Raw genomic sequence first — 22,914 nt, forward strand, 5'->3', positions numbered from 1 at the left:
CAGCGGAACACCTCCGCTCCCTCTTTTGATGGTGTATGTTCGGGCATTCAAACCTTTTCTTACCCGCTTTTTCCAAACTATGGTCGGCTATTCACAGCTTCCTCTCCACCATACTTGTATGGTGGAATATTCACACCCACTTGCATCCGAAGACCTCCGCCCCAAATTTTGTTGATATTTAGTCGGACATTCGCACCTTACCCGCTTTTGGAAAACTATGGCCTTCTTGCAGCCAAACACCTCTGATCTCGCTTTTGATGATGTAAGGTTGGGCATTCAGACCTTGCTTCACCTGCTTTTCACCAAATATAGTCGGACATTCACACCTTCTTGCAGCCGAACACTTCCGCTTTTAGTGTTCTATGAGGCATTCACATATTTTTTTTCACCGTATTTTATAGATTATGGTTGGAAATTCTCACCCACTCTCATCCGAAGACCTCTCCTCCCGCTTTTGTTAATATATAGTCGGGCATTCGAACCTTTTCTTACCCGCTTTTTACAAATTATAGTCGAACATTCACACCTACTTGCAGCTGAATACTTCCGCTCCACCTTTTAGGTATGTATGGTTGGCATTTGCACCTCTTTTTATACTGATTGCTGAAGATTAAGTTGTACTTTCTCAAACTACAACATTTTTTTATTTGTTGAAACTTGATTTGAAGTGGATAAATAAGGAGGACAAACAGTTTTAAGTCAGGCTGATAGAAGGAATTCATTTTATAGCAAAATCTGTACTTCGTCATATGTCGAGAGATGCTTATTGCTGAAGAAGTTCTTTCTCATTCTACAAAGTACAACGTTGTTTATCGTTGAAACTTGATTAGACATGAATAAATATGAAGGACAAAGCAGTCTTAACTTGGTTTGAGTTAAGGAATTCGTTTTATAGGAGAATCCGAATTCGTGCATAACTCATAAAATAGAGCTTATTTTCGGATTCCTGAAGAATGATTCTGGTTCTTTCTCATAATACAAAGTTTGTTGTTTATTGTTGAAACTTCATCAGAAGTGAAGAAATAAATGAATGCCTATCAACAAATGTGGGATCTAAACTCTAGTGCTTCCTCTAAAATAATTTCCTTTCTCAATTTAGAAATGTGTGTGTGTAAGTCACAACACCCGTGACACCAAAACGGCTTTCTTTTCTCTACACTCTGCACTATGAGCACACACACCAAATCAGAAAGGCTTTTTTCTCTCTTTTCTACATTATGGACTGTGGGGACACAAAACCGCTCTCTCTCTTTTTTTTTTTTATCGTGTGCCAGGGCGTTGTCTCATGTATTAGATTATGCTTAAGATACGAATGGGTTTATCAGTCACATCAGAATCCATACATACTGATCCTCCCGTAATAAAATGGTCGGATCTTATCAAACACACTTTGTTTCTTGTGACAATCAAGTCAGCGAAACAGCGTATACACGTCAAGACACTGAATCAAGTTTGCCACAAGAACTCATAAGTTTGGCAGTATTGCTCTGCCATCAGCAATGATACACCCATTTTATTTTCGTGAGACATGTGCAAGCACCTGTTCATCTACTGTTCTATCACTATGAATTAGTGATCTATTATCAATAAGGATACTTCTACAACTACTATCAAAGTATGTCCGGACTTCTTATGTTGTCAGTTGCTATATATGAATAAGTGGGTAGCTACTGACAAGCATTAAGCATGTCACACAGCCCAAACATATAACATTTCAGGACACACCACACAGTTAACAACCACAGTGAAGCGTGTCAAAGCCCAAACATGTAACATTCAACAGGACACTTACACAACACATTCAAATCAAACAGTCAGACAACATACAAGAACATATACCCCAGCCGGCATTGCTCCCTGCCTATTTTCGTACAGCACACTATGTGTGCGCACACCTTTATTCACAAACTCTTCAACTTATACTCTTTTACCGAAGCTGCTACAGCTTGATTACCACCTTTTAGGTATGTATGGTTGGCATTTGCACCTCTTTTTATACTGATTGCTGAAGATTAAGTTGTACTTTCTCAAACTACAACATTTTTTTATTTGTTGAAACTTGATTTGAAGTGGATAAATAAGGAGGACAAACAGTTTTAAGTCAGGCTGATAGAAGGAATTCATTTTATAGCAAAATCTGTACTTCGTCATATGTCGAGAGATGCTTATTGCTGAAGAAGTTCTTTCTCATTCTACAAAGTACAACGTTGTTTATCGTTGAAACTTGATTAGACATGAATAAATATGAAGGACAAAGCAGTCTTAACATGGTTTGAGTTAAGGAATTCGTTTTATAGGAGAATCCGAATTCGTGCATAACTCATAAAATAGAGCTTATTTTCGGATTCCTGAAGAATGATTCTGGTTCTTTCTCATAATACAAAGTTTGTTGTTTATTGTTGAAACTTCATCAGAAGTGAAGAAATAAATGAATGCCTATCAACAAATTGACCTTCTGTTGACCTTCGGGGAGGTGAGTATCTTCACTAGACTCACCTGTCTGCTCTTCCTCCTCATTTAGCGTAGCTCCACCCTCTGCCTGTGAATTCTCACAGACTTCAACACTGAGTGGTGAGGCCTCTACAGGCCCCTCCCCTTTTTGCTCCTCACTTCCAATCCAAGCTTTTGGCGGGAAGTTTGAATTTATTGGGTCAACCTCTTCACTTTGTTCACCAACTGCCACCTTTGGTCCTTCTCTTTGTTGGCTTGACTGTGGCTTTACCGTCTTTAATTTGTTTGCAAAAGATTTAGGGCAATCTCTGAAGAGGTGATTTAATTCTCCACAGAGATTACATTTCCTGCCATTTGGACACTCTCCAAAAGTTTGCCCAATTTCTCTGCTCTTCCCACATAACACCTTGGTACAAGCCTCAACCAGGTGCCCATGCTCACCACACTTGCGGCAGAACTTGGGCTGCCCCTGGTAGTGGATGTAACCTCGGTTTTCAAGGTGGCCAGAGTGTCGCCCACCCGCTGCACTGAGCACTCTTCAGCCCTTTTAAATGGTATAACTTTGCACTCCCGCACGCTCCAGCAAGCACCATTCAAGCAGCAACTTTGCACTCCAGCTTCGAACATCGGCACAGTCGCAACAAGTAAGGCGACTCTACTCAGAGAAGTCACTCTGCACAGTAAGAAGATTTATTTTGCACAGACAGAAAGGGCTTCACCCGCAAAGGTAAAGCCTGCCAAAAGTAGAAACAACTCATTAGTGCTGCTCTCCACAGAAATCTTTAGTAAAAGGCGAAAGACTTATGAAGAGAAACCAGAGTACGATTATCCATCACTGCGGGAGCAGGGCATCAGGCTAGTTGGCATAGCCACCTTCCCCATGGTGAGCTTTGCTTGGTTGAGACGCTTGCTCCCCCCCCTTGCTCCTCGGCTGACCAAGTAGGAACATAATTTGTAAAAAGTGGGTAAGAAAAGGTTCGAATGCCCGACTAAATATTAACAAAAGCGGGAGGAGAGGTCTTCGGATGAGAGTGGAATTTCCTACCATACAAGTATGGTGGAGAGGAAGCTGTGATTGGCCGACAATAGTAAAAAGCAGGTGAGAAAAGGTGCGAATGTCAAAACATACATGATCAAAACAGGGAGCGGAGGTGTTTGGCTGCGACAAGGTGTGAATGTCCACCCATAATTAATGAAAAACGGGCAACAAGTAGGTTCGAATGCCCAACCATACATCATCAAAAGCAGGAGTGGATGTGTTCGGCTTCAAGAAGGTATGAATGTCCATCAATAATTGCTATAAAACATGAAAGAAAATTTTCGAATATCAAACCGCACATAATCATAAGCGGGAGAGGAGGTGTTCCGCTGCAAGAAGGTGTGAATATCCACCCATAATTACTGAAAAATGGGTAAGAAAAGGTGCGAATGCCCAACCATACATCATCAAAAGCAGGAGTGGATGTGTTCGGCTACAAGAAGGTTTGAATGTCCGACCATAGTTTGTAAAAAGCGGGTAAGAACAGGTTTGTATGCCCGACTGTACACAATCAAAAGAGGGAGCGGAGTTGTTCAGCTACAAGAAGGTGTGAAAGTCCGACCATGGTTTGTAAAAAGCGGGTAAGAACAGGTTCGTATGCCCGAATATACACCTTCAAATGCGGGAGCGGAGGTGTTCGGCTGTGAGTAGGTGTGAATCTCCAACCATAATTGCTGAAAAATGTGTTAGAAAAGGTAAGAATGCCGGTCCATACATCATCAAAAGCGGGAGAGGTGGTGTTCGGCTGCAAGTAGGTGTGAATGTCCAGCCATAATTACTCACAAATGGGTAAGAAAAGGTAGTATTGCCAGACCATACATGATCAAAACAGGGAGCGGAGGTGGTTAAGCTGCAAGAAGGTGTTAATATCCGACTAAGGTTTGTAAAAAGCGGGTAAGAAAAGGTGCGAATGCCCGACAATGTATGATCAAAAGAGGGAGCGGAGGTTTTCGGCTGAAAGAAGGTCTGAATGTCCAACCATAATTTGTAAAAACCGGGGAAGAAAAGGCTCGAAAGCCCGACTATACACCATCAAAAGCTGGAGCGGAGGTGTTCAGCTGCAAGAAGGTCTGAATGTCCATCAATAATTGCTAGAAAACATGAAAGAGAATTTTCGAATATCAAACCGCACATGATAATAAGCGGGAGAGGAGGTGTTCAGCTGCAAGAAGGTGTGAATGTCCACCCATAATTACTGAAAAATGGGTAAGAAAAGGTGCGAATTCCCAACCATACAGTTCTGACCGCTCATTCGGTGTCGCGTTTCTTTCAAGCAATTCTCCCGGTTAGCCGACACTCGGCTCGCTCCCATAGCCGTGTTAAAGTCTACTTCGCATTCACTCTCTTTTCTCTGCAGACTCTTGGGATTTTATCTATAAAATTAATTCCTTCACTCAAACTATGTGAAAACTGCTTTGTCGTTCATATTTACCATGTCTAGAAAGATTTAAACAAAAAAAACAACGTTGTACTTTGCAGTAAAAGAAAGAGCAAATCTAAAGTTTCAGGAATCCAAGAATAAGCTTACTTTCATGAGTGCTTCACGATTTCGGATTTTGCTATAAAATGAATTCCTTCACTCAAACTAAATTAAAACTGCTAAACCGCTAATCTGTTACATGTAAGGCAGATGTCAAATTCACGGAAATAGGATCTAAGGGTATTCGGCCAATCGAGCTGTAGCAGCTTCGGTAAAAGAGTATAAGTTGAAGAGTTTGTGAATAAAGGTGTGCGCACACATAGTGAGCTGTACGAAAATAGGCAGGGAGCAATGCCGGCTGGGGTATATGTTCTTGTATGTTGTCTGACTGTTTGATTTGAATGTGTTGTGTAAGTGTCCTGTTGAATGTTTGGGCTTTGACACTTCACTGTGGTTGTTAACTGTGTGGTGTGTCCTGAAATGTTATATGTTTGGGCTGTGTGACATGCTTAATGCTTGTCAGTAGCTACCCACTTATTCATATATAGCAACTGACAACATAAGAAGTCTGGACATACTTTGATAGTAGTTGTAGAAGTATCCTTATTGATAATAGATAAACTAATTCATAGTGATAGAACAGTAGATGAACAGGTGCCTGCACGTCTCACGAAAATAAAATGGGTGTATGATTGCTGACGGCAGAGCAATACTGCCAAACTTATGAGTTCTTGTGGCAAACTTGATTCAGTGTCTTGACATGTATACGCTGTTTCGCTGACTTGATTGTCACAAGAAACAAAGTGTGTTTGATAAGATCCGACCATTTTATTACGGGAGGATCAGTATGTATGGATTCTGATGTGACTGATAAACCCATTCGTATCTTAAGCATAATCTAATACATGAGACAACGCCCTGGCACACAATCAAAAAAAAAAAGAGAGAGCGGTTTTGTGTCCCCACAGTCCATAATGTAGAAAAGAGAGAAAAAAGCCTTTCTGATTTGGTGTGTGTGCTCATAGTGCAGAGTGTAGAGAAAAGAGAGAAAAGAAAGCCGTTTTGGTGTCACGGGTGTTGTGACTTACACACACACATTTCTGAATTGAGAAAAGAAATTATTTTAGAGGAAGCAGTAGAGTTTAGATCCCACATTTGTTGATAGGCATTCATTTATTTCTTCACTTCTGATGAAGTTTCAACAATAAACAACAAACTTTGTATTATGAGAAAGAACCAGACTCATTCTTCAGGAATCCGAAAATAAGCACGAATTCGGATTCTCCTATAAAACGAATTAATTAACTCAAACCAAGTTAAGACTGCTTTGTCCTTCATATTTATTCATGTCTAATCAAGTTTCAATGATAAACAACGTTGTACTTTGTAGAATGAGAAAGAACTTCTTCAGCAATAAGCATCTCTCGACATATGACGAAATACAGATTTTGCTATAAAATTAATTTCTTCTATCAGCGTGACTTAAAACTGTTTGTCCTCCTTATTTATCCACTTCAAATCAAGTTTCAACAATTAAAAAAAAATTGTAGTTTGAGAAAGAACAACTTAATCTTCAGCAATCAGTATAAAAAGAGGGTAACAAAAGGTGCAAATGCCAACCATACATCACTAAAAGGTGGAGCGGATGTATTCAGCTGCAAGTAGGTGTGAATGTTCGACCATAATTTGTAAAAAGTGGGTAAGAAAAGGTTCGAATGCCCGACTAAATATTAACAAAAGCGGGAGGAGAGGTCTTCGGATGAGAGTGGGTGAGAATTTCCTACCATACAAGTATGGTGAAGAGGAAGCTGTGATTGGCCGACAATAGTAAAAAGCAGGTGAGAAAAGGTGCGAATGTCAAAACATACATGATCAAAACAGGGAGCGGAGGTGTTTGGCTGCGACAAGGTGTGAATGTCCACCCATAATTAATGAAAAACGGGCAACAAGTAGGTTCGAATGCCCAACCATACATCATCAAAAGCAGGAGTGGAAGTGTTCGGCTTCAAGAAGGTATGAATGTCCATCAATAATTGCTATAAAACATGAAAGAAAATTTTCGAATCCGCTGCAAGAAGGTGTGAATATCCACCCATAATTACTGAAAAATGGGTAAGAAAAGGTGCGAATGCCCAACCATACATCATCAAAAGCAGGAGTGGATGTGTTCGGCTACAAGAAGGTTTGACTGTCCGACCATAGTTTGTAAAAAGCGGGTAAGAACAGGTTCGTATGCCCGAATATACACCATCAAATGCGGGAGCGGAGGTGTTCGGCTGTGAGTAGGTGTAAATCTCCAACCATAATTGCTGAAAAATGTGTTAGAAAAGGTAAAAATGCCGGTCCATACATCATCAAAAGCGGGAGAGGTGGTGTTCGGCCGCAAGTAGGTGTGAATGTCCAGCCATAATTACTCACAAACGGGTAAGAAAAGGTAGTATTGCCAGACCATATATGATCAAAACAGGGAGCGGAGGTGGTTAAGCTGCAAGAAGGTGTTAATGTCCGACTAAAGTTTGTAAAAAGCGGGTAAGAAAAGGTGCGAATGCCAGACAATGTATGATCAAAAGAGGGAGCGGAGGTTTTCGGCTGAAAGAAGGTCTGAATGTCCAACCATAATTTGTAAAAACCGGGGAAGAAAAGGCTCGAAAGCCCGACTATACACCATCAAAAGCTGGAGCGGAGGTGTTCAGCTGCAAGGTCTGAATGTCCATCAATAATTGCTAGAAAACATGAAAGAGAATTTTCGAATATCAAACCGCACATGATAATAAGCGGGAGAGGAGGTGTTCATATGCAAGAAGGTGTGAATGTCCACCCATAATTACTGAAAAATGGGTAAGAAAAGGTGCGAATTCCCAACCATACATCATCAAATGCACGAGTGGATGTGTTCGGCTACAAGATGGTTTGAATGTCCGACCATAGTTTGTAAAAAGCGGGTAAGAAAAGGTTCGAATGCCCAAACATACACCATCAAAAGAGGGAGCGGAGGTGTTCCGCTGTAAGAAGGTGTGAATGTCCGACCATAGTTGGTAAAAAGCGGGTAAGAAAAGGTTAAAATACCCGACTGTACACAATCAATAGCGGGAGCGGAGTTGTTCGGCTACTAAAAGGTGTGAAAGTCCGACCCTAGTTTTAAAAAGCGGGTAAGAAAAGGTTCGAATGCCCGAACATACATCATCAAAAGAGGTAGCGGAGGTGTTCCGCTGTAAGACGGTGTGAATGTCCGATCATAGTTGGTAAAAAGCGGGTAAGAAAAGGTTAAAATACCCGACTGTACACAATCAAAAGAGGGAGCGGAGTTGTTCAGCTAAGAGAAGGTGTGAAAGTCCGACCATGGTTTGTAAAAAGCGGGTAAGAAAAGGTTCGTATGCCCGAATATACACTATCAAAACCGGAAGCGTAGGTGTTCGGCTGCAAGAAGGTGTGAACGTCCGACCAAAGTTTGTGAAAAAGCAGTTAAGAAAAGGTTCGAATATCTAACCAAACATAATCAAAAGCGGGAGCAGAGCTGTTCGACTGCAAGTAGGTGTGAATGTCAGAGAATAATTTGCAAAAAGCTGATGAGAAAGGGTGAGAAATCCCGACTATACACCATCAAATGCGGTAGCGGAGTTGTTCGGCTGTGAGTAGGTGTGATTCTCCAACCATAATTGCTGAAAAATGTGTTAGAAAAGGTAAGAATGCCGGTCCATACATCATCAAAAGCGGGAGAGGTGGTGTTCGGCTGCAAGTAGGTGTGAATGTCCATTAATAATTGCTTTAAAACATGAAAGAAAATTTTCGAATATCAAACCTTACATGATCATTAGCGGGAGAGGAGGTGTTCAGCTGCAAGAAGGTGTGAATATCCACCCATAATTACTGAAAAATGGGTAGGAAAAGATGCGATTGTCCAACCATAAATCATCAAAAGCAGGAGTGGAGTTGTTCAGCTACAAGAAGGTATGAAAGTCCAACCATGGTTTGTAAAAAGCGGGTAAGAGAAGGTTCGAATACCCGAATATATACCATCAAAAGCGGAAGCGGAGGTGTTCGGCTGCAAGAAGGTGTGAACGTCCGACCAAAGTTTGTAAAAAGCAGTTAAGAAAAGGTTTGAATATCCAACCGAACATAATCAAAAGCGGGAGCAGAGCTGTTCGACTGCAAGTAGGTGTGAATGTCAGATCATAATTGCTGAAAAATGTGATAGAAAAGACTAGAATAACGGACAATACATCATCAAAAGCGGGAGAGGTGGTTTTTCGGCTGCAAGTAGGTGTGAATGTCCAGCCATAATTACTCACAAACGGGGGAAGAAAAGGTAGTATTTCCAGACCACACATGATCAAAACAGGGAATGGAGGTGGTTCAGCTGCAAGGTGTGAATGTCTGACTAAAGTTTGTAAAAACCGTGTAAGACAAGGGGCGAATGCCCGACAATGTATGATCAAAAGAGGGAACGGAGGTTTTCGGCTGCAAGGTCTGAATGTCCAACCATAATTTGTAAAAATCGGGGAAGAAAAGGCTCGAAAGCCCGACTATACACCATCAAAAGCGGGAGCAGAGGTGTTCAGGTGCAAGAAGGTCTGAATGTCCGACCAATAATTACTGAAAAATGGGTAAGAAAAGGTGCGAATGCCAAATCATACATCATCAAAAGCAGGAGCGGATGTGTTCGGCTACAAGAAGGTTTGAATGTCCACCCATAGTAAGTAATAGGTGGGTAAGAAAAGGCTCGAATGCCCGACTATACACCATCAAAAGCGGAAGCGGAGGTGTTCTGCTGGAAGACGGTGTGAACGTCCGACCAAAGTTTGTAAAAAGCATTAAGAAAATGTTCGAATATCCAACCAAACATAATCAAAAGCGGGAGCTCGACTTCAAGTAGGTGTGAATATCAGATCTTAATTTGCAAAAAGCTGATGAGAAAGGGTGAGAATGCCCGACTATACACTATCAAATGTGGGAGCGGAGGTGTTCGTCTGTGAGTAGGTGTGAATGTCCGACCATAATTGCTGAAAAATGTGTTAGAAAAGGTAAGAAGGCCGGACCATATATCATCAAAAGCGGGAGAGGTTGTGTTCGGCTGCAAGAAGGTGTGAATGTCATGCCAAATATTACTCACAAACGGGTAAGAAAAGGTACTATTGCCAGACCATATATGATCAAAACAGGGAGCGGAGGTGGTTCAGCTTCAAGAAGGTTTGAATGTCCGACTAAAGTTTGTAAAAAGCGGGTAAGACAAGGTGTGAATGCCCGACAATGTATGATCCAAAGAGGAGCGGAGGTTTTCGGCTGCAAGAAGGTCTGAATGTCCACCCATAATTACTGAAAAATGGGTAAGAAAAGGTGCGAAAGCCCAACCGCACATGATCATAAGTGGATGAGAAGGTGTTCGACTGCAAGTAGGTGTGAATGTAATCAATGTCTAGATAGATTTCAACAAAAAACAACGTTGTACTTTGCAGTAAAAGAAAGTGCAAATCAAAAGTTTTAGGAATCCGAGAATAAGCTTATTTTCATGAGTTCTGCACGATTTCGGATTTTATGTATAAAATGAATTTCTTCACGCAAACTAAGTTAACACTGCTTTGTCCTTCATATGTACCCATTTCTACATATATTTCAAGCATAAACTTCCTCATATTACCCTGAATGAGAAAGAGCCACACTTGTGATTAAGCCATACCTCCCTTTTGAGGAGTTCTGCATGATTTGGGATTTTATCTATAAAATTAATTCCTTCACTCAAACTATGTTAAAACGGCTTTTACCTTCATATATATCAATGTCTCGATAGATTTAAACAAAAAAAACAACGTTGTACTTTGCAATAAAAGAAAGAGCAAATCAAAAGTTTTAGGAATCCGAGAATAAGCTTATTTTCATGAGTTCTGCACGATTTCGGATTTTATGTATAAAATGAATTCATTCACTCAAACCAAGTTAAAACTGCTTTTTCCTTCATATTTATCAATGTCTAGATCGACTTCAACAAAGAACAACATTGTATTTTGCAGTAGAAGAAAGAGCAAAACTGAAGGATCAGGAATCCGAGAATAAGCTTCTTTTCATACGTTCTGCATGATTTGGGATTTTATGTATAAAATGAATTCCTTCACTCAAACTAAGTTAACACTGCTTTGTCCTTCATATGTACCCATTTCTACATATATTTCAAGCATAAACTTCCTCATACTACCCTGAATGAGAAAGAACCACACTTGTGATTAAGCCATACGCCCCTTTTGAGGAGTTCTGCATGATTTGGGATTTTATCTATAAAATCAATTCCTTCACTCAAACTATGTTAAAACGGCTTTTACCTTCATATTTATCAATGTCTCGATAGATTTAAACAAAAAAAACAACGTTGTACTTTGCAGTAAAAGAAAGAGCCAATCAAAAATTTTAGGAATCCGAGAATAAGCTTATTTATATGAGTTCTGCACGATTTCGGATTTTATGTATAAAATGAATTAATTCACTCAAACCAAGTTAAAACTGCTTTTTCCTTCATGTTTATCAATGTCTAGATCGACTTCAAAAAAGAACAACATTGTATTTTGCAGTAGAAGAAAGAGCAACACTGAAAGATCAGGAATCCGAGAATAAGCTTATTTTCTTATGGGCAAGTGGGAACTGCTTTGTCCTTCATATTTATCAATGTGTAGATGGATTTCAACTTCTTCTACTGCAAAGTCCAATGTTTTTCTTTGTTGAAGTCGATCTAGACATTGATGAATATGGAAGGACAAAGCAGTTTTAACTTGGTTTGAGCAAAGCAATTCATTTTATAGCAAAATCCGAAATCGTGCAGAACTCATGAAAGCAGGCTTATACTCGGATTCCTGAAACTTTAGATTTGCTCTTTCTTTTACTGCAAAGTACAACGTTGTTTTTTTGTTTAAATCTTTCTAGACATGGTAAATATGAAGGACAAAGCAGTTTTAACATAGTTTGAGTGAAGGAATTCATTTTATAGATAAAATCCCAAGAGTCTGCTGAGAAAAGAGAGTGAATGCGAAGTAGACTTTAACACGGCTCTGGGAGCGAGCCGAGTGTGGGCTAACCAGGAGAATTGCTTGAAAGAAACGCGACACCGAATGAGCGGTCAGAACAAAGCCTCAATACGGTGTTCCCGTGGTGTTTTTGTTGCTGCCTTGTCGATTGCACAGGGGCAAGCGTTTCAACCAAGCAACGCTCACCATGGGGAAGGTGGCTATGGCAACTAGCCTGATGCCCTGCTCCCGCAGTGACGGATAATCGTACTCTGGTTTCTCTTCATAACATACAAGTCTTTCGCCTTTTACTAAAGACTTTCGTGGAGAGCAGCACTAATGAGTTGTTTCTATTTTTGGCAGGCTTTACCTTTGCGGGTGAAGCCCTTTCTGTCTGTGCAAAAGAAATCTTGTTACTGTGCAGAGTGACTTCTCTGAGTAGAGTCGCCTTACTTGTTGCGACTGTGCCGATGTTCGAAGCTGGAGTGCAAAGTTGTTGCTTGAATGGTGCTTGCTGGAGCATGCGGGAGTGCAAAGTTATACCATTTAAAAGGGCTGAAGAGTGCTCAGTGCAGCGGGTGGGCGGAGGTGCAACGTGACACTCTGGCCACCTATGGCCATAAAAAGAACACTGCTACAAGTGCGCATTGTGCCAGCAAGGGCCCTCGGACCTGAAACAGTGGACAGTTATCGCTTCTCGGCCTTTTGGCTAAGATCAAGTGTAGTATCTGTTCTTATCAGTTTAATATGTCCTCTATACGAGGACTACATATTAAATGGATTTTTAAGAATAGGAGTTGAAAAAGAAGCTTGCTCCGTTCACTCCAAGCATCGACCCGGTACTGCAGTGCCGCTGGGAACGGTGCGCTCTTCTCTGCTCTTGTGAAAAAGCAAACAGCGGTGCAGGATGGAAGTTTCAGGGAGCCCAAGATGAAACTTTCTTTTAATCTGCTGAGAAAAGAGAGTGAATGCGAAGTAGACTTTAACACAGCTCTGGGAGCGAGCCGAGTGTGGGCTAACCGGGAGAATTGCTTGAAAGAAACGCGACACCGAATGAGTGGTCAGAACAAAGCCTCAATACGGTGTTCCCGTGGTGTTTGTGGCTGCCTTGTCTTTTGCACAGAGTAAAAGACAAGGCAGCCATCGAATAGGGCCCGATTGTTCCTACTTGGTCAGCCGAGGAGCAAGGGGGGGGAGCAAGCGTCTCAACCAAGCAAATCTCACCAAGTAGGAACAATCGGGCCCTATTCGATGGCTGCAACACCTGAAAGAGATATTGATGCGAGACCCGATCAAAAGCTTTTTAAAAGTCTAAATTTAAGATGACAAGCCGGGTGTTTCTGTCTCTAGCGTAATCAATGATGTCTCGAATCAGTACGAGGCTGTCGGTGAGTTGTCTCTCTGAGATGGCACAAGCCTGGTCTGGGTGAATTACCTCCTCTAAAACAGAGGACATCCGTGTCGTTAAAACCTTGCTAAAAAGTTTACAGTCAAAGTTTAAAAGTGTGATGGGCCTCCAATTCTTTAGGTCAGTCTTATCATTTTTATCAGAAGTGAAGAAATAAATGAATGCCTATCAACAAATGTGGGATCTAAACTCTAGTGCTTCCTCTAAAATAATTTCCTTTCACAATTTAGAAATGTGTGTGTGTAAGTCACAACACCCGTGACACCAAAACGGCTTTCTTTTCCCTACACTCTGCACTATGAGCACACACACCAAATCAGAAAGGCTTTTTTCTCTCTTTTCTACATTATGGACTGTGGGGACACAAAACCGCTCTCTCTTTTTTTTTTTGATTGTGTGCCAGGGCGTTGACTCACGTATTAGATTATGCTTACGATACGAATGGGTTTATCAGTCACATCAGAATCCATACATACTGATCCTCCCGTAATAAAATGGTCGGATCTTATCAAACACACTTTGTTTCTTGTGACAATCAAGTCAGCGAAACAGCGTATACACGTCAAGACACTGAATCAAGTTTGCCACAAGAACTCATAAGTTTGGCAGTATTGCTCTGCTGTCAGCAATCATACACCCATTTTATTTTCGTGAGACATGTGCAGGCACCTGTTCATCTACTGTTCTATCACTATGAATTAGTTTATCTATTATTAATAAGGATACTTCTACAACTACTATCAAAGTATGTCCAGACTTCTTATGTTGTCAGTTGCTATATATGAATAAGTGGGTAGCTACTGACAAGCATTAAGCATGTCACACAGCCCAAACATATAACATTTCAGGACACACCACACAGTTAACAACCACAGTGAAGTGTCAAAGCCCAAACATGTAACATTCAACAGGACACTTACACAACACATTCAAATCAAACAGTCAGACAACATACAAGAACATATACCCCAGCCGGCATTGCTCCCTGCCTATTTTCCTACAGCTCACTATGTGTGCGCACACCTTTATTCACAAACTCTTCAACTTATACTCTTTTACCAAAGCTGCTACAGCTCGATTGGCCGAATACCCTTAGATCCTATTTCGGTGAATTTGACATCTGCCTTACATGTAACAGATTAGCGGTTTAGCAGTTTTAATTTAGTTTGAGTGAAGGAATTCATTTTATAGCAAAATCCGAAATCGTGAAGAACTAATGAAAGTAAGCTTATTCTCGGATTCCTGAAACTTTAGATTTGCTCTTTCTTTTACTGCAAAGTACAACGTTGTTTTTTTTTTGTTTAAATCTTTCTAGACATGGTAAATATGAAGGACAAAGCAGTTTTAACATAGTTTGAGTGAAGGAATTCATTTTATAGATAAAATCCCAAGAGTCTGCTGAGAAAAGAGAGTGAATGCGAAGTAGACTTTAACACGGCTCTGGGAGCGAGCCGAGTGTGGGCTAACCAGGAGAATTGCTTGAAAGAAACGCGACACCGAATGAGCGGTCAGAACAAAGCCTCAATACGGTGTTCCCGTGGTGTTTTTGTTGCTGCCTTGTCGATTGCACAGGGGCAAGCGTTTCAACCAAGCAACGCTCACCATGGGGAAGGTGGCTATGGCAACTAGCCTGATGCCCTGCTCCCGCAGTGACGGATAATCGTACTCTGGTTTCTCTTCATAACATACAAGTCTTTCGCCTTTTACTAAAGACTTTCGTGGAGAGCAGCACTAATGAGTTGTTTCTATTTTTGGCAGGCTTTACCTTTGCGGGTGAAGCCCTTTCTGTCTGTGCAAAAGAAATCTTGTTACTGTGCAGAGTGACTTCTCTGAGTAGAGTCGCCTTACTTGTTGCGATTGTGCCGATGTTCGAAGCTGGAGTGCAAAGTTGTTGCTTGAATGGTGCTTGCTGGAGCATGCGGGAGTGCAAAGTTATACCATTTAAAAGGGCTGAAGAGTGCTCAGTGCAGCGGGTGGGCGGAGGTGCAACGTGACACTCTGGCCACCTATGGCCATAAAAAGAACACTGCTACAAGTGCGCATTGTGCCAGCAAGGGCCCTCGGACCTGAAACAGTGGACAGTTATCGCTTCTCGGCCTTTTGGCTAAGATCAAGTGTAGTATCTGTTCTTATCAGTTTAATATGTCCTCTATACGAGGACTACATATTAAATGGATTTTTAAGAATAGGAGTTGAAAAAGAAGCTTGCTCCGTTCACTCCAAGCATCGACCCGGTACTGCAGTGCCGCTGGGAACGGTGCGCTCTTCTCTGCTCTTGTGAAAAAGCAAACAGCGGTGCAGGATGGAAGTTTCAGGGAGCCCAAGATGAAACTTTCTTTTAATCTGCTGAGAAAAGAGAGTGAATGCGAAGTAGACTTTAACACAGCTCTGGGAGCGAGCCGAGTGTGGGCTAACCGGGAGAATTGCTTGAAAGAAACGCGACACCGAATGAGTGGTCAGAACAAAGCCTCAATACGGTGTTCCCGTGGTGTTTGTGGCTGCCTTGTCTTTTGCACAGAGTAAAAGACAAGGCAGCCATCGAATAGGGCCCGATTGTTCCTACTTGGTCAGCCGAGGAGCAAGGGGGGGGAGCAAGCGTCTCAACCAAGCAAATCTCACCAAGTAGGAACAATCGGGCCCTATTCGATGGCTGCAACACCTGAAAGAGATATTGATGCGAGACCCGATCAAAAGCTTTTTAAAAGTCTAAATTTAAGATGACAAGCCGGGTGTTTCTGTCTCTAGCGTAATCAATGATGTCTCGAATCAGTACGAGGCTGTCGGTGAGTTGTCTCTCTGAGATGGCACAAGCCTGGTCTGGGTGAATTACCTCCTCTAAAACAGAGGACATCCGTGTCGTTAAAACCTTGCTAAAAAGTTTACAGTCAAAGTTTAAAAGTGTGATGGGCCTCCAATTCTTTAGGTCAGTCTTATCATTTTTATCAGAAGTGAAGAAATAAATGAATGCCTATCAACAAATGTGGGATCTAAACTCTAGTGCTTCCTCTAAAATAATTTCCTTTCACAATTTAGAAATGTGTGTGTGTAAGTCACAACACCCGTGACACCAAAACGGCTTTCTTTTCTCTACACTCTGCACTATGAGCACACACACCAAATCAGAAAGGCTTTTTTCTCTCTTTTCTACATTATGGACTGTGGGGACACAAAACCGCTCTCTCTTTTTTTTTTTATCGTGTGCCAGGGCGTTGTGTCACGTATTAGATTGTGCTTAAGATACGAATGGGTTTATCAGTCACATCAGAATCCATACATACTGATCCTCCCGTAATAAAATGGTCGGATCTTATCAAACACACTTTGTTTCTTGTGACAATCAAGTCAGCGAAACAGCGTATACACGTCAAGACACTGAATCAAGTTTGCCACAAGAACTCATAAGTTTGGCAGTATTGCTCTGCCATCAGCAATGATACACCCATTTTATTTTCATGAGACATGTGCAGGCACCTGTTCATCTACTGTTCTATCACTATGAATTAGTTTATCTATTATCAATAAGGATACTTCTACAACTACTCTATCAAAGTATGTCCGGACTTCTTACGTTGTCAGTTGCTATATATGAATAAGTGGGTAGCTACTGACAAGCATTAAGCATGTCACACAGCCCAAACATATAACATTTCAGGACACACCACACAGTTAACAACCACAGTGAAGCGTGTCAAAGCCCAAACATGTAACATTCAACAGGACACTTACACAACACATTCAAATCAAACAGTAAGACAACATACAAGAACATATACGCCAGCCGGCATTGCTCCCTGCCTATTTTCCTACAGCTCACTATGTGTGCGCACACCTTTATTCACAAACTCTTCAACTTATACTCTTTTACCGAAGCTGCTACAGCTCGATTGGCCGAATACCGAATAATCCTAATTCGGTGAATTTGACATCTGCCTTACATGTAACAGATTAGCGGTTTAGCAGTTTTAATTTAGTTTGAGTGAAGGAATTCATTTTATAGCAAAATCCGAAATCGTGAAGAACTCATGAAAGTAAGCTTATTCTCGGATTCCTGAAACTTTAGATTTGCTATTTCTTTTACTGCAAAGTACAACGTTGGTTTTTTTGTTTAAATCTTTCAAGACATGGTAAATATGAAGGACAAAGCAGTTTTAACATAGTTTGAGTGAATTTATTCATTTTATTGATAAAATCCCAGGAGTCTGCTGAGAAAAGAGAGTGAATGCGAAGTAGACTTTAACACGGCTCTGGGAGCGAGCCGAGTGCGGGCTAACCGGGAGAATTGCTTGAAAGAAACGCGACACCGAATGAGCGGTCAGAACAAAGCCTCAATACGGGATTCTCGTGGTGTTTTTGTTGCTGCCTTGTCTTTTGCACAGAGTAAAAGACAAGGCAGCCATCGAATAGGGCCCGATTGTTCCTACTTGGTCAGCCGAGGAGCAAGGGGGGGAGCAAGCGTCTCAACCAAGCAAAGCTCACCATGGGGAAGGTGGCTATGGCAACTAGCCTGATGCCCTGCTCCCGCAGTGACGGATAATCGTACTCTGGTTTCTCTTCATAACATACAAGTCTTTCGCCTTTTATTAAAGACTTCCGTGGAGAGCAGCACTAATGAGTTGTTTCTATTATTGGCAGGCTTTACCTTTGCGGGTGAAGCCCTTTCTGTCTGTGCAAAAGAAATCTTGCTACTTTGCAGAGTGACTTCTCTGAGTAGAGTCGCCTTACTTGTTGCGACTGTGCCGATGTTCGAAGCTGGAGTGCAAAGTTGTTGCTTGAATGGTGCTTGCTGGAGCATGCGGGAGTGCAAAGTTATACCATTTAAAAGGGCTGAAGAGTGCTCAGTGCAGCGGGTGGGCGGAGGTGCAACGTGACACTCTGGCCACCTATGGCCATAAAAAGAACACTGCTACAGGTGCGCATTGTGCCAGCAAGGGCCCTCGGACCTGAAACAGTGGACAGTTATCGCTTCTCGGCCTTTTGGCTAATATCAAGTGTAGTATCTGTTCTTATCAGTTTAATATGTCCTCTATACGAGGACAACATATTAAATGGATTTTTAAGAATAGGAGTTGAAAAAGAAGCTTGCTCCGTTCACTCCAAGCCTCGACCCGGTACTGCAGTGCCGCTGGGAACGGTGCGCTCTCCTCTGCTCTTGTGAAAAAGCAAACAGCGGTGCAGGATGGAAGTTTCAGGGAGCCCAAGATGAAACTTTCTTTTAATCTGCTGAGAAAAGAGAGTGAATGCGAAGTGGACTTTAACACGGCTCTGGGAGCGAGCCGAGTGCGGGCTAACCGGGAGAATTGCTTGAAAGAAACGCGACACCGAATGAGTGGTCAGAACAAAGCCTCAATACGGTGTTCCCGTGGTGTTTGTGGCTGCCTTGTCTTTTGCACAGAGTAAAAGACAAGGCAGCCATCGAATAGATTGTTTCTACTTGGTCAGCCGAGGAGCAGGGGGGGGGGGGGCAAGCGTCTCAACCAAGCAAAGCTCACCAAGTAGGAACAATCGGGCCCTTTTCGATGGCTGCAACACCTGAAAGAGATATTGATGCGAGACCCGATCAAATGCTTTTTCAAAGTCTAAATTTAAGATGACAAGCCGGGTGTTTCTGTCTCTAGCGTAATCAATGATGTCTCGAATCAGTACGAGGCTGTCGGTGAGTTGTCTCCCTGAGATGGTACAAGCTTGGTCTGGGTGAATTACCTCCTCTAAAACAGAGGACATCCGTGTCGCTAAAACCTTGCTAAAAAGTTTACAGTCAAAGTTTAAAAGTGTGATTGGCCTCCAATTCTTTAGGTCAGTCTTATCATTTTTTTTATAAAGTAGAGTCACTATTCCCACTCTAAAACTGTCAGGCAGTCGGTCGAGTTTTTCAAAATCTTTAAAAACATCTAAAATGTCTGATGATAAAAGGTCCCAATAGGTCAGATAGAATTCTGCAGGAAGCCCGTCTAAACCCGGAGCTCGACTTCTCTTAAAACCTGTTAGGCATTTTTTTAACTCTAAAGCAGTAAAATTCTGTGTCAAGTGTGCATTCTCTTTTACGGTTTTGTCAACGAATTTTAAGATTTCTGCCGATGTTTCCAAGTGCACTGGTTTCTCTTTGTACATGTTACTATAAAAGGTATGTACAGTTTCAATCATCTCTTGTGTGGATTTTGTTAAAAACCCATCTTCTCTTTTTAGATTTTGATTACACTCCTTTTTATTTATAACTTTCTTTCTTTTTCACCTTCCTCAATTTCCTGCTCCCTGCTTCTTACAAAAATTCCTTTACTCTTTATTTCTGCTAAAACTGACATTTCCTTTTTGACATCTTTGATTTCTTATTTAAAGTCTATGCCACACTGATTTAGTTTAAAGTAGCGCTGTAAGCGTTTATGTAGTCCCATCATACATCTATTCTCTTTCCTTTTTTTACGTTTACCTTGCTGTTTAAAAAAAGTCTGGGTCGTTTCCTTCACCATTTCCCACCATTGTGCATGTGTTTCGTAGAGGTCTTGAAGGGTCTGCCACTCTTTATAACATTCCCTGTACTGACTGACTATGATTTCATCCTCCAACAGGGAACAGTTGAGTTTCCACAGACCACTTCCTACCGTCACACCAGAAGGGGGTGAAAGGGTGCAGGAGAGCATAAGGTGGTCTGAAAAGAAAACAGGGGTTAATCTAACATCAGTGGGTGGGCAATCTCTAGTAAAGAAATAATCAATGCGAGAGGCTCTGGTGCCATCATGACTAAACCAGGTGAAGCCCTCCTCTCTGGGATGCATGGTTTTAAAACAGTCAGTAAGCTTAAAATCCCTGCATATGCCCTGAAGTAAAATCGAAGTCTTATCCACTTTAAAATCTACCCCTGCTCTTTTTCTATCTTTCCTGCTCAAGATACAGTTAAAATCCCCTCCTACAACTAAAGGTACTTGCCCTAGCATGTAAAGCTGTATATCTTCTAAAAGGTCATACCTTTCATTTTTTCCATTGAAACCATAAATATTTAAGAGGTTAAAGTCTTGCCCCATAAAATTCAAGTGTGCTAAAAGTGCCCGTCCGTCTCTCACCACTGTGCTACCTTTCACCAGAACATGCGGATTTTTAATTAGAATGGCCACACCATCATTTTTATTTTGATTTGAGCCACTCCATATCGATAAATGGGGCCACATTTCCTCCCATTGTCTATGGTTTTTTAAAAAAGGTAGTCCACATTCTTGTATTAAAAACACATCTGATTTTATGGAGTCTAAGAAGGATAAAATACTCTGGGCTCTTGTCTTTGATTTCACACTTCTCACATTTAGTGTTGAGAAGGTGAGAACCATTAAAAGCATAAAGGAAAGTAGGTATGTCATTTTCGTTTTTCTAAGTTATCAAAACAAATTACACACAGGTTATTTCTTGGGAAACTAGCTCTTCCTTCATTTCTTTAGGTGAAAAGTGAGTAGGGTGATCTATATTTCCTTTTCGGACTCTCGGTGTTGGCCTCTGACGCAATGTTGCATTTAACTTTGAGTCCCTGGGGGTTGATTGCAGAGCTGAAGTTAAAAAGGAGACCTCATTTGGTGAGTCGGAGGGGAAGACTCTAGGTTCTTCCACTGAAGAACTGTCTGAAAGGGACCTAACCCTTCCCCTCTTCTCTGATACCACTGGGGAATCAGAGGCTCAGATGCCGTCCTCTTCGGCTGTTGACCTTCGGGGAGGTGAGTATCTTCACTAGACTCACCTGTCTGCTCTTCCTCCTCATTTAGCGTAGCTCCACCCTCTGCCTGTGAATTCTCACAGACTTCAACACTGAGTGGTGAGGCCTCTACAGGCCCCTCCCCTTTTTGCTCCTCACTTCCAATCCAAGCTTTTGGCGGGAAGTTTGAATTTATTGGGTCAACCTCTTCACTTTGTTCACCAACTGCCACCTTTGGTCCTTCTCTTTGTTGGCTTGACTGTGGCTTTACCGTCTTTAATTTGTTGGCAAAAGATTTAGGGCAATCTCTGAAGAGGTGATTTAATTCTCCACAGAGATTACATTTCCTGCCATTTGGACACTCTCCAAAAGTTTGCCCAATTTCTCTGCTCTTCCCACATAACACCTTGGTACAAGCCTCAACCAGGTGCCCATGCTCACCACACTTGCGGCAGTACTTGGGCTGCCCCTGGTAGTGGATGTAACCTCGGTTTTCAAGGTGGCCAGAGTGTCGCCCACCCGCTGCACTGAGCACTCTTCAGCCCTTTTAAATGGTATAACTTTGCACTCCCGCACGCTCCAGCAAGCACCATTCAAGCAACAACTTTGCACTCCAGCTTCGAACATCGGCACAGTCGCAACAAGTAAGGCGATTCTACTCAGAGAAGTCACTCTGCACAGTAAGAATATTTCTTTTGCACAGACAGAAAGGGCTTCACCCGCAAAGGTAAAGCCTGCCAAAAATAGAAACAACTCATTAGTGCTGCTCTCCACAGAAGTCTTTAGTAAAAGGCGAAAGACTTGTACGTTATGAAGAGAAACCAGAGTACGATTATCCGTCACTGCGGGAGCAGGGCATCAGGCTAGTTGGCATAGCCACCTTCCCCATGGTGAGCTTTGCTTGGTTGAGACGCTTGCCCCCCCCTTGCTCCTCGGCTGACCAAGTAGGAACAATCGGGCCCTATTCGATGGCTGCCTTGTCTTTTACTCTGTGCAAAAGACAAGGCAGCAACAAAAACACCACGAGAATCCCGTATTGAGGCTTTGTTCTGATCGCTCATTCGGTGTCGCGTTTCTTTCAAGCAATTCTCCCGGTTAGCCCACACTCGGCTCGCTCCCAAAGCCGTGTTAAAGTCTACTTCGCATTCACTCTCTTTTCTCAGCAGACTCTTGGGATTTTATCTATAAAATTAATTCCTTCACTCAAACTATGTGAAAACTGCTTTGTCCTTAATATTTACCATGTATAGAAAGATTTAAACAAAAAAAACAACTCAAACTAAATTAAAACTGCTAAACCGCTAATCTGTTATATGTAAGGCAGATGTCAAATTCACCGAAATAGGATCAAAGGGTATTCGGCCAATCGAGCTGTAGCAGCTTCGGTAAAAGAGTATAAGTTGAAGAGTTTGTGAATTAAGGTGTGCGCACACATAGTGTGCTGTACGAAAATAGGCAGGGAGCAATGCCGGCTGGGGTGTATGTTCTTGTATGTTGTCTGACTGTTTGATTTGAATGTGTTGTGTAAGTGTCCTGTTGAATGTTACATGTTTGGGCTTTGACACGCTTCACTGTGGTTGTTAACTGTGTGGTGTGTCCTGAAATGTTATATGTTTGGGCTGTGTGACATGCTTAATGCTTGTCAGTAGCTACCCACTTATTCATATATAGCAACTGACAACATAAGAAGTCCGGACATACTTTGATAGTAGTTGTAGAAGTATCCTTATTGATAATAGATCACTAATTCATAGTGATAGAACAGTAGATGAACAGGTGCTTGCACATGTCTCACGAAAATAAAATGGGTGTATGATTGCTGACGGCAGAGCAATACTGCCAAACTTATGAGTTCTTGTGGCAAACTTGATTCAGTGTCTTGACGTGTATACGCTGTTTCGCTGACTTGATTGTCACAAGAAACAAAGTGTGTTTGAT

At 41.8% G+C, this 22,914-nt stretch overlaps 7 non-coding genes and 1 pseudogene across 7 annotated transcripts; 6 read left to right on the forward strand and 2 right to left on the reverse strand.

The window, feature by feature from the left end:
- Positions 1-3,167: 3,167 nt before the first annotated feature.
- On the reverse strand, positions 3,168-3,274 carry LOC140275884 (U5 spliceosomal RNA; annotated as a pseudogene).
- An 8,889-nt stretch (positions 3,275-12,163) lies between these two features.
- LOC140275747 (U5 spliceosomal RNA) lies at positions 12,164-12,277 on the forward strand. Its single transcript, XR_011908465.1, has one exon. It is a non-coding gene; the product is annotated as a U5 spliceosomal RNA (small nuclear RNA).
- A 308-nt stretch (positions 12,278-12,585) lies between these two features.
- LOC140276055 (U2 spliceosomal RNA) lies at positions 12,586-12,769 on the forward strand. Its single transcript, XR_011908744.1, has one exon. It is a non-coding gene; the product is annotated as a U2 spliceosomal RNA (small nuclear RNA).
- Positions 12,770-14,966: 2,197 nt separating this feature from the next.
- On the forward strand, positions 14,967-15,080 carry LOC140275748 (U5 spliceosomal RNA). Its single transcript, XR_011908466.1, has one exon. It is a non-coding gene; the product is annotated as a U5 spliceosomal RNA (small nuclear RNA).
- A 308-nt stretch (positions 15,081-15,388) lies between these two features.
- Positions 15,389-15,572, forward strand: LOC140276056 (U2 spliceosomal RNA). The gene has a single exon (XR_011908745.1). It is a non-coding gene; the product is annotated as a U2 spliceosomal RNA (small nuclear RNA).
- Positions 15,573-17,840: 2,268 nt separating this feature from the next.
- LOC140275841 (U5 spliceosomal RNA) lies at positions 17,841-17,954 on the forward strand. The gene has a single exon (XR_011908552.1). It is a non-coding gene; the product is annotated as a U5 spliceosomal RNA (small nuclear RNA).
- Positions 17,955-18,262: 308 nt separating this feature from the next.
- Positions 18,263-18,446, forward strand: LOC140276173 (U2 spliceosomal RNA). Its single transcript, XR_011908852.1, has one exon. It is a non-coding gene; the product is annotated as a U2 spliceosomal RNA (small nuclear RNA).
- Positions 18,447-21,692: 3,246 nt separating this feature from the next.
- Positions 21,693-21,806, reverse strand: LOC140276305 (U5 spliceosomal RNA). Its single transcript, XR_011908911.1, has one exon. It is a non-coding gene; the product is annotated as a U5 spliceosomal RNA (small nuclear RNA).
- Between the last annotated feature and the right edge of the window lie 1,108 nt (positions 21,807-22,914).

This window comes from Leuresthes tenuis, unplaced genomic scaffold (genome assembly GCF_036924035.1).
Source record: "Leuresthes tenuis unplaced genomic scaffold, fLeuTen1.0.hap1 SCAF_18, whole genome shotgun sequence".
NCBI lineage: Eukaryota > Metazoa > Chordata > Actinopteri > Atheriniformes > Atherinopsidae > Leuresthes > Leuresthes tenuis.